This window comes from Pocillopora verrucosa, chromosome 6 (assembly GCF_036669915.1).
Source record: "Pocillopora verrucosa isolate sample1 chromosome 6, ASM3666991v2, whole genome shotgun sequence".
In the NCBI taxonomy this organism is placed as follows: Eukaryota; Metazoa; Cnidaria; class Anthozoa; order Scleractinia; family Pocilloporidae; genus Pocillopora; species Pocillopora verrucosa.
Window position 1 is genome coordinate 1,388,301 of NC_089317.1, and position 14,064 is coordinate 1,402,364.

The window sequence follows — 14,064 nt, forward strand, 5'->3', positions numbered from 1 at the left end:
ATCGCAAATAATGTGCTTATTCGTCAGATGTATTGTCACTGACCGTCCAAGATGAAAACATTACCTTATATGGGCATTTTCCATCGCCCAAACTAACCGTTAGTTTTGATGAAATGTGCATCCAAAACTTTTCAATCAACGTTTTAAGTAATAATTTCAACTCGAAATTTTCTCTCCTCTTTGTTTTGCATCTTTGCGTGTGGAAATCTTGTTCCAAGCCATTAATCTACATAAAGGTTCACGACCGCTTTCAAACCTCGCTTGCTGATTGGTTGAACAAAAAGTAAACACAGCTACCTCCTCTGAGCCGTCTATTATTGCAACGTTTAGATGTCACTGCAAATGACGAGCTGTCTGAATTGCAGTGAGGTGATTGGTTGAGGTACAACATAGCTCGAGGGTGCAGAGTAAAGGGACTCTCCCGGCAGCTGTTTGCGGTGTAGTGATATATTCGGGTCATTGTGTGTCACACGTTGTGTGGAACTTTCATCATTTGCTTCTACAAACGCTTTAAACCAAGTTTCACCTCTGTTAAACCCATATGGATTTAGAAACCGACCCTAAAAATCTAGAGAAACGTCTCAAAAAGGCCGCTCTAGCTTGGGCTTGTACCCTCACACCTCCGACTGCCTTTGTGACTCCAGAACCAGGAGGTTCGTTTTCATTGCTTTCCAACGAGATATATGTTTGGTTGGTTCCTAATATTTTCTCCTATTCTTTCAGGTGAGACAGAGGAGATTTTAGAAGAAAAATTGAGAAGAGGACGGCTCGAAGGAACATTTTACAAATGGAGTGACGACGAAGGAACATCAGGTAACGAGCATTATAACAATCGCATCTTGTTCGCATTATTCGTTGTCTTCAATTATGAATTATTGTCTCGAAATTCAGCTGTAATCAATATAGGAATTTCGCCAGCCGTTTTAATCATGTCTTCACTTAGCTCTTTCTAAGTGATGAAATGTCGAAATGGAACACAATTTTCTACGTTGTTTAACTAAATGTTTTTATTTACAATATCAACATAACATAACAGGTTTGCTATCCTTATATGGCGGGACGATCTGTTTTTCCCAGCTTGTCAACGTATTTGTCACCAGACAGCGTAGTATTTCAGTTTAATGTTTCGTTTTATCATCAGAGCTAATAAATCTTCTTAATTTTCAGGATAAACTCGAGAATGAAGATAAGATTTGTCTGGATCAGATCACCTCGACTGTAGACAGAGTATGGTTCTTGCCTAGCCTTAGGTAACCTCAGAAAGGCCGTAAGGACGATGTGCAATCGAGGAAAAGGCTTGAACTATCAGAAATGAAACGTTTGACAAGACACAATTGTTCGGTAATTGATTCAAGAAGTGTCAGCAGAGAAATTGAAACATTTTAATCTATTCAAATACCACCATTATGGATTAAATTTGTTATGCTTCAGTTGGGCTAGCGACAGTGTCACGTAGACCATTTCATTTTTGTACGTTTTAGTAAATATTTTATTCTAGAAAAAGGCTTGCCCAGGTCTGTATAGAAATTAGCGTCGTTCATTTAATATCACCTTTCGTCTCGTCTATTATGTGCTTCAGCAAACGATGCTATATCAGTTCACATCTACTTAGAGTTATGTTTTAACCTCTCGTAACCCAACTAATACCAGGATATGCGTTAAATTCCCATAAGTGTAATATACATACCGGCTCTATTAAAACTATGTGCACATTTTAAGTTAGTCATTTAAAATAATCTTGCCATTGAAAATTGCTTTTATTTTCCAAATTTTTGTCATTGTGTGAAACTATTCATACCCTTCTTAATATTATTAATTACTTTCGATCCTGATACCTTGCAAAAGCTGTTTCTTTTTTTTTTACTTTCTAACGTCAAAAACTTGACGTAGGCATACGAAAACGTAAAATGCAGATATTGTAATGTGTAAAATATTCGAAAAAAATTCTCAGAAATAAATTGTTGGAGTTGATTTGTTGACAGTTGTTTTGTGTACTCGTTGATTTCCTGAGGCAGTTTTGGGTGATATCCTTAGTTCTCCAGCTATAGATAGTCCACTACTCCTTCAACAATTGCCTAGTTACTGCTTTGACGATATTGTTTTTCCATGCGCTACACAAAACAAGATTGAAAAGCAACGAACTCGGTCTGCACATTCGAAAACGTGCTGATATTTTTTAAGTTTCATTTTTGATGAAACCTGAAGTCGAGGTTGTCGAGGTGGGCGGCAAATCTCATCTACAACCTGTTTCTTAAGAAACCTTTCCTGCTCGAATGTTCTTAACGGTCATGTTATAATATGGAATTGAAATATTTCTGCGACGAAATAGAAATACATTTACACTTTGGGACTTTCCCTTTCGTGATAGTGGTCTATTGATACGAACGTAACTTTGAAACAACTCTTCATTGTCAGAACATTATGGAAGAGCGAAAAAAACTGACTTTCGCGATCGATTTGACTGCCAAGTTTCGCTTAAAATCACGTTTTTGCCAGGCGTCTATTTTATTCCGCGAAGAGTCTGGAACGAATTAAGCCAATCGGAAGAATTTTCACTGGAAAATTCTGCATTGATATTTTAATTTTGGTTCCCAGACGAAGGCAATTTTATCTGTAACTGACGTGCAAAGACATAAATTCTTCGCTGAACGATAACCAATTGAGAAAGATAGCCTTAAATGTTTTAAATTGTGAAAGTGATTTAATTGTCTTCCGAGAAAACCTCCCGATTCTTGGAACTGTCACGCAACGAACGATATAATTACATCTGAAGATAACTGCACGGGTAAGACAAACTTCATTTTTCTATACTTCTACAGATTTTTTTTTTAATATTGTCACTGTTGTGTTGTGGCCGGTAGGTATAAGATCCCAAGGAAGAAATCACGGCTTTCCATGATTAATTCATTTAGCTGAGCTACAAACAGAACAATGTGAACTTGAAATACGAAATTTGTTCAACCGCAGATAATATATTAGATACAAATAGTATTTGAGTTATGAACAGCGAGCGGCCAATTGATTCTCACAAATGAATTAAAATGAGGGTCATTCCTCTGGAGTGGAACTCGCTCCGATGTTTTTGTCAAACTAATTGCCTATATTTTAACTGTCACATGGCATTAAGAAATGGGGCTGGTTGCAAGGGGGGGGGGAGATTTAAAGTGAAGCTGTGGGGATCAGTGGGGAGGCAGGGGGGGATGCCTTGAGGGTGTGTCTCCCATCTTCTTTATAGATATATTATTTCCTCTAAAATCATTGCAATTTTAAAACAAATATTAACCCTTAAAGTCCCAAAAATGATTTAGATGTAATTTCTTCTTGGGATTTCATTATATTATCTTGCAAACAGATTATGAGAAGAGACAAACTTATCAGCCAGAGGGTGGTTTCTTGATGCATTTCTAAATTCTCCTGTCTAATCTGCAAAGCAATATATTACATATCCTGTTGGGAGAGTTAGGAGTTAGATTTTGGAAGTGAAAGACCCATGACACCTTAATCTCCCTAGTCATTATAAGCAGCATATGGCAGTCTGCAGCCCTTCCCTACATCCAGGCACTTCAGAGAGCTGCAAAAGTCTAGAAAAAAAAAAATTTTTTTTTTCAAATCAGCACCCTTAATCTTGTTTTATTTTCATCACTATGTTTCCACCCAATAGCAAAGCTCTACTTTCAGCATAAGACATGCACAGCCCACCATTCCTCTATTCACTCTGATGAAAGGCTAATGCTTGAAACTTCAGCTTAGAAACTTGTCGTGGTGGTTAATTTAGGTTATTAACTCAGTTGGTAAAGTAAAATTATCTTTTATAAACCCCCACCAATGCTACACTGTAGTTTCTTTAGAAACTTACCCCCTATATCTTTTTATAATATAGTTCAGATACAACAGGTGCTGTCATTGGTTGACAGAGTGTGCTCTATCTGAATTCAAAGTATAGAGCTGAGCTAAAATTGTTGCACCATCCACCAGTTTGAAGTATGTGCAACCGTTTCCTGGATTTCTCTCCAGCTTTTTTTGGCTATGTGAAAGTGAAATTTAGAAACAATGTGAGCCAGCAAGCAGAAACAGATGCACCTGGCAAAGTTTTTTTAACATGCCAAGCACCATAATTTATGTAATTATAATGTGAGCAGAGACAAAAATCCTCAAGGAGAAAATGAAACAAACAGTTAGAGTTTTAAAGATTTTGATGCTTGGTTAGATTTTAAGTGTACCTATGGTGACAAAAATCAAACACAGCTAACACTCCTGTAGTAAATATAGTTTTGTGTTTTAAAACAAACAGAACGAAACAGTTAATATGAAAAATATAACCAAACTGACACAACTATTAAAAATTCATACAAATCATGAGGGTATCAGAGTGACTGTGATCATGTTAAGGTCCATCGCAGCTGGTTCATTGTGATCTCCAGTCATCCTAGTGAAGAAGGCCTCAGAAATTACTTTTGCTGCTTCTTGATTGTCGTGAGTGATCAACTGAGAGTTTGCTCAGATTTCCTTTCCAATGCATTGAGTGGAAGGCCACAACTTTCTGCCCTCAGAATTGGTAGATATTTGTGTTCTTGGGAAACAGCAGTCTCAATAATTGCTTCAATACCAAATTCTCCAAACTAACATCATGATGATTGTATGGCAGACAGTAGGGAGAATTACTGAGATCTTGGGAGATGGAGGAAGTGTTTAAATTCTACAAATAATTCTCACTAAGAATGCAGGTTGCAATACTCGGGATTGAAAAAGAAGAACCTCACCAGAAGTTGATCCAGTACCACCTGAATATGATAGCAGAGCTCGTAGAGCGTAGCCCCATAATTATACAAAATAGTAGTAGCCCATCAAGCCGAAGAAATTTGGATGTACAACCATACAACTGTATGACCGTACGACTGTACAAGGTTTTGTCCAGTAGTTCAGTGGTCAGTGCACTGGGCTCTGAGTTGGATGACCTGGGTTCTAGTCCTGGCTGGGGCAAGGCGTTGTGCCCTTGAGATGTGCGGGAAAAAAATAATGTGAGCTCCGCTTTTAGGCTTGGCTAAATCTATATATTACTGGTGTTTACTTAAGATATATATCCAGGAGTCTCATATACAAAGTGAATCTTCTCATCTCCTGCACAGTTATAACAACAGTTATAAAAACAGTTATAATAAGTGGTTGTTTTTTTTAGTTTCTCTACTTCAACAATGTGTTTTTAATAAGCTGTACTGCAACCAGAGGTTTCGTCTGCTTAACCCCTTAACTTCTAAGAATGACTGGCATCTAATTTCTCCTTACCATATCCCCCTGAATCAAACATTAAGGTCAAGAGAATAAAGGAGCTGATCACTGACCAAAGAAGCTCTTGATTGTTAGACAAATTCTCCATGTTGGCATCTAAGGAAATGTTTAGAGAACAGTGTGGAGAATATTCATACTGATGTTAAGGTATAAAGCAGTGTTCTCTCTTATTTTAAGCATTACAGGTAAAATAAATTTTCAAACCAGTAAAGCAATCCTTTTATATGGTGAATTTTCAAGAATTCCAAGCAATTTTAAATGGTAATAAGAGGTACTACAGGTGGTAAATGTTACCAGTTACTACCTGAAAAGGGGAATGCTGGTAAAGGGTTAAGTAAGGGGCAAAAAATGGGTGGTAATAGAGAATTCCACATTCGCAGAATGGTGGTTGTGTAAGGCTGAACGTAACAGAGATGCTAACTTTTTTAACAGTTTTGTACATCAGAAATCTGGAGATCGCTACTTTTCTTTTGGTTCATCTCCTCCTCCTTCATACAAAATTAACAGCAAAGACCTTTAAAAATGTTATATCCTCCAAAAAACTTAAGTAGCCAGGCATGAAAGCCTGTGGAGTCACAGTGGCCTGATCCACAGTGTACTGGACACCAGTCAAGGGGTCTGGGTTCAGGGGTCTGGGTTCAGGACCTGGCCAGGTCATTTTGTTGTGTCCTTGTGCAAAACACTTTCCTCTCACAGTGTCTCTCTCCAGAAAGGAGTACAAATTATGGGAACTGGTGAATTGTTAAGGAAGCCTGATGAAATGCTAGGAGGGGAAACCTTGTGGTGGACTAGCATCCCATCCAGGGGGGGAGTAGTGATACTCTTAGTCACTTCATGCTACGAAAACTAGTATAAGCTTCAGCTAGGAAGGCCAATAGGCTTGAATACAGACTTGACGATAAAGGCAAAATACAATTAATTGAACAAAGTTTAAATGGTTTCAATTTCATGGTAAAAGGCTTTAGGTAACCTTAGAAAGAATGGGAAGACTTTTTCACTTGCTTGATCTAACCTACATTCATACATCTCTGATTTCCTTTGTTGCACAGTGTAAAAGAGATGTCACTTTGTGCATGCAATATAGGAAAAAGGAGATGTCTGCTTGTAAAGGAAAGATACAATATGAAATTTGAAGTTGCACTTGTCCTGTAGATTCCTTGGTTTTGGAAAATAACATGGATCAAGAAACAGACATAGAGTCTAGAAAGATTACTCAAGAAGGCTTCTTGGACATTGGATTGTGCACTCACACTCCCGACTGCCTTAGGTGACTCCACAACAGGAGATTTGTCTTCATTCTTTTCCAATGATATATATGTTTGGTTGGTTTTAACATTTTCTTCTCCTCTTTCAGATGAGATGGAGGAGAGTTTAGAAGAAAAAGTGAGAGGAGGACGGAGCGAAGGAACTTTTTACAAATGGAGTGATGACAAAGAAACATCCGGTAACAAGCATTATTTAATAACTGGTAATTGTGACAAACAGCTTCCCCCACCGACAGTCAGCTGACTGTTGGCTGACAGTTGGCCGACTGTCGGTGGAGGGGAGCTGTTCTTCACAATTACCTTAAAAACTATCACATCTTGTTCGCATTATTTGTTGTCTTCAATTTTGAATTATTGTCTTGAAATTCAGCTGTAATCAATATCAGAATTTTGACTGCCATCTAATTATATCTTCACTTTGCTCTTTCTAAGTAACGAGATGTTGAAATGGAACACAATTTCCACGTTATTTAACTAAATGTTTTCATTTACAATATCAACATAACATACGGGTCTGCTCTTAAATGGCTGGACAATCTGTTTTTCTTAGCTTGTCAACTTATTTGTTACAAGACGAGGGGAGGGAGGAGGGGTGTAATGCCTTTACAAGATTTTGCCTCTGATTACACCTAAAAGTGACAAGCATTTAATTTCTCCCCATAGTATCACCCCTGAATCAAACATTAAGGTCATGAGAATAAAGGAAATGATCACCAACTAAAGAAGCTCTTGCTCTTGATTGTGAAACAAATTCTACTTGTCAACACCTTTGAAAATATTTAACAAATAGAGAAGCCTTGACTGTGCTCTAGATCTGTTCTGTTATAAAGCATACAGGAGTCAGCTAGAGTACAAAAGAAGGGTAGGTGGAAACAGTAAAGGTTGATCAATTTGAATCACAGTAAAAAAGGATGGTAATAGAAAGTTAATCATTTGTGGAACAGTGGTTGATTAAGGCTGAATGTAACAGAGCTGCTAACTTTTAAATAGTTTTGTAGATCAGAGATCTTGAGATTGCTATTTTTCTTTTGGTTCATCTTTTCCTCCTACACACAAAATCAACAGCAAAGACCTTAGTTAGTTCCTCCAAAAAACTTAGGTAGCCAGGCATGAAAACCTGTGGGAGATACAGTGGCCTGATGCTCAGTGTACTGGACTCCAGTTGAGGGGTCTGGGTTCAAGACCTGGCTAAATCATTATTGTGTTCTTGTGCAAAACACTTTCCTCTCACAGTGTCTCTCTCCACCCAGGAGTATTTTCAGGGAAGCCTGATAAGATGATGGGGGGGGGGGTGCCTTCTGATGGACTTACATCCCATCCAAGGGGAAGTAGTGATACTCTTAGTCACTTCATGCCATGGAAAGTACTATAATCTCCAGCTGGGAAAGCAAATAGGCTTGAATACAGACTTTGCCATAAAGGCAAAATACAATCAACTGAACAAATTCTTAAAGGGTTCAGTTTCATGGTAAAAAGCTTTTGGTAAGCTATAGAAAGAATGGGATGACTTTTCACTCACTTGATCTAACCTACATTCAGACATCTCTGATTTCCTTTGTGGCACAGTATAAAAGAGATGTCACTTTGTGCATGCAATATAGGAAACTAGATGTCTGCTTGTAAAGGAAAGATGCAATAGGAAATTTGAAGTTGCACTTGTCCTGCACATCCCTTAATTGGTTATGGAAAATAACATGGATCAAGAAATAACAGATGCAAAGAGTCTAGAAAGATGCCTCAAGAAGGCTACTTTGGCATGGGCATGTACCCTCACAGAAACAATTGCTTTTGAAGTCCTATGGTTAGAGTATGGTGAGATACTAACTGCCCTTCTAGTTTATATGGAGTAACTTAGTATTATCAACTGAGTTGATAGCATAAATTGGCCACTTTAAATATGAGATTTGAAGTTGAACTTGACTTGCAGATCCCTTGGTTGTGAAAAATAATGTGGATCAAGAAATAACAAGAAATAATCCAGAGAAATGTCTCAAAAAGGCCCATATGGATTCAGAAACTGACGCTAAAAATCTAGAGAAACATCTCAAAAAGGCCGCTTTAGCAAGGGCTTGTGTGCTCATGCCCCCAACTGTCTATTTGACCCCAGAACTAGGAGGTTTTTTGTCATTCTTTTCCAATGAGATATATGTTTGGTTTGCTCTTAACATTTTCTTCTCTTCTTTCAGGTGAGACAGAGGAGAGTTTAGAAGAAAAATTGAGAAGAGGACAGTGCGTAGGAACTTTTTACAATTGGAGTGATGATGAAGAAACATGAGGTAACAAACATTATAGCTATCGCATCTCATTGTCTTTAATTATGAATTATCATCTCAAACTTCAGCTGTAATCAATATCAGAATTTCAGCTGCCATTTAATTGTCTTCACTTTGCTCTTTCTAAGTGATGAAATCAGTGTCGAAATGGAACAAAATTTTCCACATTATTCAATTAAGTGTTTTTGTGTACAATATCAACATAACATAACAGGTCTGCTCTTCTTAAATAGCTGGACAATCTGTTTTTTAGCTTGTCAACTTATTTGTCACCAGATGAGGAGAGGGGGTATGACACCTTTACAGGGTTTTGCCTCTGATTGTTCCTTAAAGTGACAAGCATCTAATTTCTTCCCATAGTATCACCCCTGGATCACACATTAAGGTTATGAGAATAAAGGAGATGATCACCAACCAAAGAAGGTCTTGCTCTTGATTGTGAAATAAATTCTCCTTGCCTTTGGAGATATTTAACAAATTGAGAAGCCTTGACTGTCCTCTGTTCTGTCATAAAGCACACACAAGGCAGCTGGAGCATGAAAGAAGTGTAGATAGAAACATAAGACATAGTCAAGACATAGTCTTAACCTTTAAGTCCCACAAGTGACCAAGACAGAATTTCTCCTTACACTATCTCTACAATATCAAACAGATAAGTAATGAGAATAAAGAAAAATATCAATTGGGGAATTATTGTTTGATCCAATTCCAAATTCTCCAAAATACCATCATATAAATTGTATGGCAGACAGTAAGGAGAATTACTGATGACATCTTGAGAGTTAAAGGGTGTTAAATAAATGTGATATTGTGGAAGCTTAAGGAAAATTGTTTCCTTGAAAAAAGAGCATTTTAGCATTTGAATCAGCAACTTATGCCTAAAAGAGCTGCTAACTTTGCAAAGTGACCAAGCTGTGAATTACAACACCTAGAGTTATTCAACAGAATGATGGAATGGAGGAATGGTGGAATGGCAGAATATCCTAAGACATAGAAAGACAGAATCTCCTAAAACATTGGATGCTTGGCTGTGCAAAACAAAAGTCTCACAAATGGAATTGCAGATTCTTTGAAACTCTAGAAGAAAATCTGGAAGAAAACATTCCATTTTTTATTCAAGTGATGATGAAACAAGTGTAAATTACTGGCCTACTTGTTTTCAAAAAAAACTCTGACTGTCCATTCAAATATACTTCAATTTAGCTGTTAAGTTTTATGTTTTCTGGGTGGTGTGATAGCTGGGTGTCTCAGTGAGTTACCTTTGTTGTAGTTAAATGTGATATATCCTTTTATTGTTGGAAATTTAATATGGTGTATTCTCTTTTTTATAGAATATAATCCTTCAAAGGAGGATTGAGATGAATTACAAGTCTACCAGTGATAGCAATGTCAGTGGTGTATTGTACACTTGAAATATTCCTTGTTTTTCCTAGTTGGGAGTAAGGAGCCATTAGTAATATTTTTGATAAAATTTAGGATTGTTGAATCAAATGATTACCTTATTAACGAGGGAATCCTTAAAATAAATGTTGTCTATTTTAGAAAGATTCCCCTAGGCATGTTATAAATAAAACATGGAAGTTGCTTGACTGTGTGGTTGACCCTTTAATTCCCATGAGTGACCAAGACAGAATTTCTCCTTACAATATCAGTAAAATATCAACCAGATAAGTGATGAGAATATAGAAAAATATCAATTTGTGGATAGTTAGTTGATCCAATACTGAACTCTCTGAACTAACATTATAAGAATTGTATGGTTGACAGTAAGGAGAATTACAAATTTGATCTGGGAGTTAAAGGGTTAAAGGTAGAGGAGATTAACATGAGTTACAAAGTTTGAACCAAGAAAAGGTCTTGTTCTTGCTGATGAGCAAAATATGATTACTGTTCCTACAATATTGATTGTTACATTTTTAGACTTTTATTGTTTGTTTGTTTGTTTTCTTTTGTTTTGTTTTTAATTAAACTTCTTTTTTCCATCATGCAGCTCTCTCTAGTACCGTACCTTTGGGATCAAAGGAAAAAAGATGCAATTAAATAACTATTACTCAGTGTGACAACACATGAAAAGGTTATTAATGCATGGCCTTCTTTTAATCCTTTAAGGATGCTCATAACCCCTGTTACAATGGTTCTCACTATGTCCATAACTCAGAAATTTAAAATAGATATATCTTATTAGATGTTTTGTTGTGAAGTATCCCTAAGTATTTTTCTGAGTTGTTCTGTATTTTGATGAACCCATGCAGCTGACTGGTTTAACACCAGGTTTTTACAGTTAAAAATAACCGACTGTCCAAATATCAGGTGATATTTGTAATCTAGTTGGTGCAGTTGGGTAATAAAAGCTTTCTCAGTCATTGTAATTAGTTATTGGACATTCTATTTTTACTTATCAGCATTGTACAGTTCATATTTAACTTTTTTTAGAGGAGTCAGTCAAAAGACTTAGTGGACCCCACCATAAACAAGGGAAACAAAGGAAAAATAAAGTTGAGCATGTTCAACTTTTGATGTTTTTTTTTTCTAGTGATATCTTACATGCAAGGACCATGCAGGGGGAGGGGCTGGGGGAGGTTTTAGCCCCCCTCCACCCCCCACTTTTTTGCAAAAGTAGAAATAAATCAAAACAAAAAATAATTTAACAAAGATAACAGAGCCAAAAATAGCCCCTCCACTCAAAAACTTGCTGCACAGTCCCTGACATGTTCTCTTTGCAAAGGTGTAGGAAATAAACTTTTTCTGATGGAATGTGTATAATAAAGGGATTTATCAGTACTGCATCAAAAAGATACCAAGCTTTTGTATCATAATGCCTTTCTTTTCATATCGAATTTGATAGAAATCACAACTCAGCTCTTGTATAGTTTGCGAGCACTCCTTAAGATTGTATTTGAACTCCCATCAAGAGGCTGAATAACAGTTATTTCCTTAACCTGGAGGTAGATAGTTTTGAAGAGTACAAGTTGAAGTAAAGCATCAAAAATTTTAACCCTTTCACTTCCAAGATCTTATTAGTAATTCTCCTTACTGCATCCCATACAATTCTTATATTATAAGTTCAGAGAATTTGTTATTGGATCAACTTATAATCCCCTCTGAATTTTTTTTCTTATAACTTGTCTGCTTGATATTGTATTAATTTGATACTGTATGGAGAAATTCTGTCTTGGTCACTCGTGGGAGTCAAAGGGTTAGGTATCTATGCAAGATTCAATTGAGCTGATTTAAAAAATGACTTTAAAAAAATGCTCGATTTTGCTTCTGATGAAAAAAGCGTAGATGAAGACTAGACTATTGCTTTTAAATGACTGTAAACATAGATGAAGACTAGAATACTGCTTTTAAATGACTGTAAACGTTTGAAAATTATCTATGTGAACTGCGATTTAAGAAATGAATTCGGAAGCAATCTTCACAATAATGAACAGGCCTTTTACGGAAGTTGAACCATGACCTCTGTGATACCAATGCAGTGCTCTACCAACAGGGAGCTGGTCGTTATGTTGGTTCGTGATAAACCCGTGAAGTTATCGCTGTTACTGACATGGATTGCGGATTAGACCAAGAAAACATTGAGAGTTTTATGATTATCACACCAAGCTCCTGTCACACCCATTGGTTTTTTACTAGTACTCTTTAAGTGCTGCACTAAGCATTGAGGAACTAAAGGAAAACCAGGCCACACCATGGCTGGCTATATACATACGAGCGATAGGATGAGAAGGATGGTAAGTTTTGAGCTCGGTAAAGAAATAGTGAAAGATATATTTTGTCTTGTCACGCGTGGGACAAAGAAAAAATTCTCAGACCTCGCTGATCGTAGAGTCACTGTGGTTCAATGATAAAACATCGATATCGGAGCGCGGAATCTGAAGGTCTGAGGTTCGATTCCTCATGGAGACTCAGAGTTTTTTCTATGTCCTACGCTCGTAACAAAGACGAAAAATATAATTCACTATATACGATCGTTTTGTAATGTCGAGTTTAATTCGTACAACAGCTGCGGGACACAAAATGTTTCTCAACTTTTTTTAGTCTGTCTGTCCATAGCCTGTCCTTAACTTGCTTGCTCACCATCACTAGAACAGTGTGATCAGTACAGAAGGGAAGAATAGGTTTTAAAAAGATCTGTTCTTCCGATTTCATAGACGTACGGAAAGTTATACGATTGGAGTGATATCAATGTATTTTTCGCACAAAATAAGGTTAAGTAAAAGGTAATTTGTCCCTCTATGAGTTTATTTTCCATCTTTTTTACAAATTGTAGCTCGAGTAGTTTTGATTGTCCTTTAGATATATACTTTTCTATATCTTTTTCCTAATTTTTGCCATCGATCGATTGTAGTAATTTTTTCAGAGCGCTAAATCAGAATTTATAGGAAAACAGACGTGCAAACAGAGAAAATTTTCAGTGTTAAATTAGAAAATAAGACTTGTTTGAAAAGCTAACCAAATACAAGCAAGAATATTGCAGTATTTATTCGAATAATAAAGTGGTTAGATTTTTCATGTTCCTCTTAGTCGTTCGAATACTTTATTTTGATGCTATTTCTGTCCTCGATGCGCATTGGTCAGTTTTAACTCCGATCCCAGACCATCCGACTATACATGAAGGCGCGGTGACATAGCTAATTTTAAGAACATGTGCAAACCGACTAGAGCCGCGACTCATGGAGAAAATTTTAGCCCTCATAGCTGTATCTCTTGGAAAAAAAGTTACTGTATATGCAGTGGGAAGGGTGAGTATGTGCATTTTTTGTTATGTGATTGATTCTGGTGCTCTGGGAGAAATTTTATGTAAGGTATATCCATTTCTAGGAAATAGTGCTCTGATCGTAATGGAGTTTACATCAGGTGATTCGTGATGTTTGTGAAGTTAAATGAACTCCGATCATAGCTGACATTTTGTGTTTCGACTGCTTATGAAAAGGTGAATTGAGTTTTGCTATTTAAATTTGACTGTGGTCAGATTAAGAACGGAACCGATCGATGATTCGAGTGAACTGGCTACATGTAGCTGAGTCAAGGGTGACGTAACAGTTCATTTGGTTACAAAATACTACACATCATGCTTGGACAAATATTACAGCTGTTATAACCGTCTCGTCTCACTAGGCTAATTTTCTGCCGTTAATATGCCGAAATACCTAAAACGAAACTGGCGGATGTCAATAAGCTTATGAGTTTTAGAGTTTGGTGCTTTCCATACGAGCCGGGTAGCAAAGCTGGCTTGT

The 14,064-nt window shown here is 36.9% G+C and overlaps 2 long non-coding RNA genes across 3 annotated transcripts; both read left to right on the forward strand.

Moving 5' to 3' along the window:
* The first annotated feature begins 378 nt into the window (after positions 1-378).
* LOC131769671 (uncharacterized) lies at positions 379-1,971 on the forward strand. The gene is made up of 3 exons (XR_009339063.2): positions 379-653; positions 724-813; positions 1,168-1,971. It is a non-coding gene; the product is annotated as an uncharacterized lncRNA (long non-coding RNA).
* Positions 1,972-2,563: 592 nt separating this feature from the next.
* LOC136281751 (uncharacterized) lies at positions 2,564-11,476 on the forward strand. Of its 2 annotated transcripts, XR_010717944.1 has the most exons (5): positions 2,564-2,785; positions 6,641-6,730; positions 8,153-8,363; positions 8,738-8,827; positions 10,156-11,476. It is a non-coding gene; the product is annotated as an uncharacterized lncRNA (long non-coding RNA). The 2 variants fall into 2 exon arrangements; XR_010717945.1 differs by lacking the exon at positions 8,153-8,363.
* Positions 11,477-14,064: the final 2,588 nt, after the last annotated feature.